This window comes from Macaca mulatta, chromosome 11 (genome assembly GCF_049350105.2).
Source record: "Macaca mulatta isolate MMU2019108-1 chromosome 11, T2T-MMU8v2.0, whole genome shotgun sequence".
Taxonomy (NCBI): Eukaryota; Metazoa; Chordata; class Mammalia; order Primates; family Cercopithecidae; genus Macaca; species Macaca mulatta.
The window spans coordinates 125,819,015-125,824,951 of NC_133416.1; the positions used below are offsets into that span (position 1 = coordinate 125,819,015).

Consider the following 5,937-nt stretch of genomic DNA (forward strand, 5'->3'; position numbering starts at 1 on the left):
CACTCTGTCACCAGGCTGCAGTGCAGTGGCGTGATCTCAGCTCACTGCAACTTCTGCCTCCCAAGTTCAAGTGATTCTCCTGCCCCCACCTCCGGAGTAGCTAGGACTACAGGCTTGTGCCACTATGCCCTGCTATTTTTTTGTATTTTTAGTAGAGATGGGGTTTCACTATGTTGGCCAGGATAGTCTTGATCTCTTGACCTCATGATCTGCCCACCTCGGCCTCCCAAAGTGCTGGGATTACAGGCATAAGCCACCACACCTGGCCTCACTATTATTTTTTAAAGTGCTTTGATGAACATCCTTGCAACTAATTAATCATTAAGATACATTTTTAGAAGAGGCCTTGCTAGTCAAAGGGTCTGCCCATTTCAAGGTCTTGATGCTCACCCATAGGCATACATTCTAAAAGAAGACACAAAGTATTGTAATTGTATTACCCAGAGCCAGAAAAATTTTCAGGGTTCAGACATAGCTGTTGGCTGCTGTTCCCATCATGCTGACCTGCTGTGGCCTTAGCCGAAGCAGATGTTGCTACAAAGGTCAGCCTACTGAATGCCATCATTACCCTGCCAGGTCCCTGGTGCTGGGCCAAGGGGTGGCTGGAGCCAAATCTTTCTCAACAGACAGGAACCAAAACACAGTTAGTTTCCAACCTTGAACAATTAATCACATACAGAGAAACCTAGGTCTGGCGAAAATGGTTTATTTACAGCTCAATACTTCTTTCAGCCCCAGGTACATTTTGCGATTGTGTTTCATCTTCCGTTCTCACACCTGGACTCTCTTCTAAACACCATCTGAATCATGAGCAGGAGGTCAAGTGCAACACACTGGATTTCTCCTGGCTTGAGAAGTTCATAGACTTGGTTGGCTTTTGCTTTTGTGGCCTTGACTTTATGGCTGGGAGGAAGGTGAAAAGCCCATGAGAGGTGAACTGTGAAATGCTTTACCTACCCACACCCGGGCCACTGGAAACTCCTGTCAAGCCGTAAGCCTTTAGCAGAAAGGTGCTCAGACTTCAAAATAGCAGAGAGATGCTGATGACACCCGGAAGGAGGACTTCCCCTGGCTTGAGATCACACATGAGGCTGGTAGAGTTTCCATGGAAAGCTCCCCCGCCCCCTAATTAAACAATCGATTAACTCAACAAGTATCTATTGAATGTTTACAAGCCAGGCACTGTCTAAGCATTGAGAATGTAGTGGTCGGGCCAGGTGCAGTGGCTCACAGCTGTAATCCCAGCACTTTGGGAGGCCGAGGAGGGCGGATCACTTGAGGTCAGGAGTTGGACACCAGCCTGGCCAACATGGTGAAACCCCGTCTCTACTAAAAGTATAAAAATTAGCTGGGCGTGGTGGCATGTGCCTGTAGTCCCAGCTACTTGGGAGGCTGAGGCAGGATAATTGCTTGTACCCAGGAGATGAAGACTGCAGTGAGCCGAGACTGCACCACTGCACTCCAGCCTAGATGACAGAGTGAGACTCTGTTTCAAAAAAAAAAAAAAAAAAAAAAAAAGAGAGAATGCAGTGGTGGGTTCCCCTGGGAAGCAGACTCTGAGGCAGAGACTCACACACAGTGGGTTTATGAGGGACCGCTCTTGGACATCTGTGGGTGGAAGGGATTGAAGCGCAATTGGGCAGAGGGGAATGTTGAGCTGTGATGTCATCTAAGTGGGGCCCTCAGCCAACCCCTCCAGGGAGTTCTGAAACTGAGTCATCCTTGACAGACGATACCACCAAGTCACTCAATGTGGGGATCCCAGGGAAGTAACCTTGGGTGAAACAGTTCTCTTCGGTGGAGGCAATCCCTCTAGGGGACTGGGGGCTGAGGGCAGCATGCTCAATGGTTGGGGGAATGAGTCATTTGGTCCCAAAGGAGGACCTGGGTGGTGTGTCACTGAGTCCGACACAGCCCTCACGGAACTCACGGTATAGTGAGTAGTAAGTGTCTTGGTTTGAGTTCACTCCGAAGCAGGACCTGAGACAGGGACTTGGGTGTAGGTAGTGAATTCAGGAGGTGATCTCAGAGAGGAAGAACAAGAAAGTGGGAGAACGAGGCAGGGAAGGACAAAGAGATAATAGAGGGTGCATTGTTGAGCAAGTTCACACTGTGGGACTGAGAAGAATGCATTCAGAATGATCCCCCTGAAGGACAGGAGGTAAGGTGTGTATCCACTGATTCTCTGCCCCATCGTTTGAGGGTTAGCCCCTGGGGTCTGAGCCCCTTTACATTTATAGAATGCACCTGTGAAGGATGTTCCTGCAGCTTTGGGGAAGCTTTGAGGCAGAAAATCAGAGAGTTAGGGGACACCTGATGTGGGAAGTTGCCAGCAGACATGGGCACTGTCCTCACAGATGAGGCTGAAATTAGAGGCAGGTCATGTGGCACAGGTCCTGAATTCTTTAGTAAAGATAAAATCTGCAGCAGAACTAATGAGGAAATTAATCTTGTAAGACCTTTAAGTGGGTATCTCTTCTGACCCTATCCCTTGGTAACCCCCCAATTTTTTTTTAAGAGATAGACTCTCACTATGTTGCCCAGGCTGGTCTTGAACTCCTAAGCTCAAGTGATCCTCCCATCTTGGCCTCCCAAAGTGCTGGGATTACAGGTGTGAGCCATAGCACCCAGCTGAGTAACGCTTTAATGAATATGATTACTTTTAAAAATTACATCCTCTCCTCTTAAAACTAACCAACTGACTGACTAAAACCAATAAACTAACCAACAAACTAACTAACGTGTATTATGCTAAGTTTCAGACGTTGTTCTCAAACTGACCAACCAACCAATTAACTGATATGTATTATACTGTCGGGCATTGTACTAAAACTGACTAATCAACCAACCAACTAATAACCAATCAACTCTGTGTATTATACTAAGTTCCAGACATTGTTCTCAACCTGACTTAACCAACCAACCAATTAACTAATATGTATTATGCTATCAGGCATTTTACTAAAACTAACTAAACCAATCAACTAACTAATAACCAATCAACTAACGTGTGTTACACTAAGTTCCAGACAGTGTTCTAAAATGAACTAACTGGCTAGCTAACCAACTAACCATCTGTGATCTCTGCCTCTTCATAGGTTCTTTCTTTGCCTACAACCTTGTTCATCCATACATACCCTGAAAAAGAAGAAAAGGAACACCCTTTCCTTGAATTTCCTCCCATTTTTGGCTACCTATTCTTCTTTTCTTTTTCTTTTTCTTCTTCTTCTTCTTTTTTTTTTTTTTCCGAGACAGTCTCACTTGTCACCCAGGCTGGATTGCAGTGGTGTGATCTCAGCTCACTGCAACCTCTGCCTCCCAGATTCAAGAGATTCTTCTGCCTCAGTCTCCTGAGTAGCTGGGAGTATAGGCGTGTGCCACCATGGCTGGCTAATTTTTTTTTTTTTTTTTTTGAGACGGAGTCTCGCTCTGTTGCCCAGGCTGGAGTGCAGTGGTGCCATCTCAGCTCACTGCAACCTCTGCTTCCCAAGTTCAAGTGATTCTCCTGCCTCGGCCTCCCGAGCAGCTGGGGCTAGAGGCGCAGGCCACCATGCCCTGCTAATTTTTTGTATTTTTAGTAGAGATGGGGTTTCACTGTATTAGCCAGGATGGTCTCCATCTCCTGACCTCATGATCCATCCACCCTGGCCTCCCAAAGTGCAGGGATTACAGGCCTGAGCCACTGTGCCCAGCCTAATTTATTTTTATTTTTAGTAAAGACAGGGTTTCACCATGTTGGTCAGGCTGGTCTCGAACTCCTGACCTCAGGTGATCTGTCTGCCTCAGCCTCTCAAAGTGCTGGGATTACAGGCATGAGCCACCATGCCCAGCCCTTCTTTTTCTTCTTCAACAAATATTCGCAGCCTCTATCTCACTGCCCAGGCAACCCTAGCCCAGACAAGTTTGCTTCCAAACCCTCTCCCATGCCCATGTTCTGTTGAATCTAAATTTTCAAAGGCCACTGAAGATCTGGCACTCACAATTCTTCCTTCTTCTCATCTTCATTTCTCAGTTTTCTTCCCTTCTGCAGTGTGTTCCATCTTCTGTTTTTCAAAATTCTTCCTTTCCCTAGTTTTCATGATACTGTCCTTCTCCCTTTATAACCTTTCTTTATTATTTTTTCCAAATTTCATCTTTCTTCCAAGAGCAAGTGCTCTTCAAGGTCTAATGCTTATAACTCTCAGAGTGGTGGTTCTCAAGCTTGGCTGTACCTGAGAGTCACTTGGAGTATTCAAAAACTACTGAAGCTCACGGAGAATTCTGAGGACAGGAAAACTATTCTGCTATGACACAATAATGGCAGATACAGGTTATTATACCCTTGTTGAAGTTATAGAAGGTACAACATAACCAGGAGACTTTGGATGATAGTGATGTGTCAATGTTGATTCGTCGACTGTAACAATGTACCACCCTGGTGGGAGGCTGTGTGTTGCAGGGTATAGGGGATGTATAGAGACTCTCTACACTTTTGCTCAATTTGGCTATGAACCTGAAATAGCTCTTTAAAAAAATCTAAGAAGCTGGGCATGGTGGTGTGTGTTTGTAGTCCCAGCTACTCGGGAGGCTGAGGTGGAAGGAAGATTGTTTGAACCTAGGAGTTTGCGAGCAGTCTGGATAACACAGCGAGACTTCATCAGAGAGAAAATAAAGAAGGAAAGAAAAGAAAGTAAGAAATAAGGAAAGAAGGAAAGGAAGGAAGAAAGGAAGGAAGGAAAGAAAGGGAGAAGGGGAGGAAGGAAAGAAAGAAGGGAAGGAAGGGAAGGAAAAGGAAAGAAAGGAAGAAAAAGAAACTATTAAGCTTTTAAGCTGCTGATGCCCAAGCTATCCCCGAGATTCTGACTTAGTTGCTCAGGGTGGAGCCAGGGCATCAGTGGTTTTTAAAAAGCCCTCTGGTGGATTTTAAGGGGCAACTAGGGTTCGGAAATGCTGGGCAATGCTTTCTCCCTGAGAATCTTTGCTCTCTTTTAAGCTTCACTGATTGCTTTTAAGCAGGAAACCCCCAAATTTAACTTTCCAACTCTGCCTTTTTTCAGGGTTCTCAGGTTTCCAACCTCCACTTTTATAGATATGTCAGAGATCACATCAAACTCACCATCTTTTGATTTTCCCAAATTCCTTTTCAAGCCATCCCTGTTTCTGCTCGGCACATCGTTTATCAGCTTGGCTATTCAGGTTTTAGAAACCTCAGAATCCCAGCATTAAGGATTCTTTGAGTTCACATCTCTGACCTTTTCTCCAAAGCTGGAGTCCCCTCATACTTACTCTCTGCCTCTATTTGGGTCTTTGTAGCCACGAAGCTCAGTCCTTGGCAAAGATCCTCTTCTTTTCAAGAACACGTTTTTGTTTTTCTTATTGCACAGCTGGTTCTTGTGAATGATAGAAAAAAAGCTTAAAAATATCGAAAAGCATAAAGGAGAAAATAAAAACCACCCACAATACCATCCCCTGCCAGCTATTATTAATGTTTTGGTATGTAAAAATAGATGTAAAAAAGAAACAGGTTAAATCGTGACACGTTTTTAATGTCATCCTTCACTGAACGTGACATCGTGAATATTCCCCCATCATACTCTTCCAAATCATTTCAAATAGTTTTTATTTTAAAGATAATTTTGTCTAAGAAAGTAGTACATGTTCATTGTACAAAAGTCAAATGAGGAGAAGCAGGGAATTCTTCCTTCTTCCTCCCCCACTCACGTTTTTCTTGTAAGGGGAAAGAATTCGGTATTTCAAAGAAAGCATTTGTTGGTATTCTTTGTGCTTATTTTCTGGGCTGACTTTTAAAAATGGAATTATGTAATCTTTTCAGAGCTCGAGGCATCTAGAGGTTTCAAGCTGGCTGTTTGGGGCTATTCCGTCGCCCTCCATCACCACCTCCCTGGGGCTCACCGGTCTTAATTCCACCATGCTTTGGAATTATGGCAAAGGCAGTCT

At 44.7% G+C, this 5,937-nt stretch overlaps 1 long non-coding RNA gene across 1 annotated transcript; it reads right to left on the reverse strand.

Annotated features, from left to right (window-relative positions):
* Window positions 1-692: 692 nt before the first annotated feature.
* LOC114671084 (uncharacterized) lies at window positions 693-5,212 on the reverse strand. The gene is made up of 2 exons (XR_003720989.2): window positions 5,096-5,212; window positions 693-903 (listed from the first exon to the last, which is right to left on the reverse strand). It is a non-coding gene; the product is annotated as an uncharacterized LOC114671084 (long non-coding RNA).
* Between the last annotated feature and the right edge of the window lie 725 nt (window positions 5,213-5,937).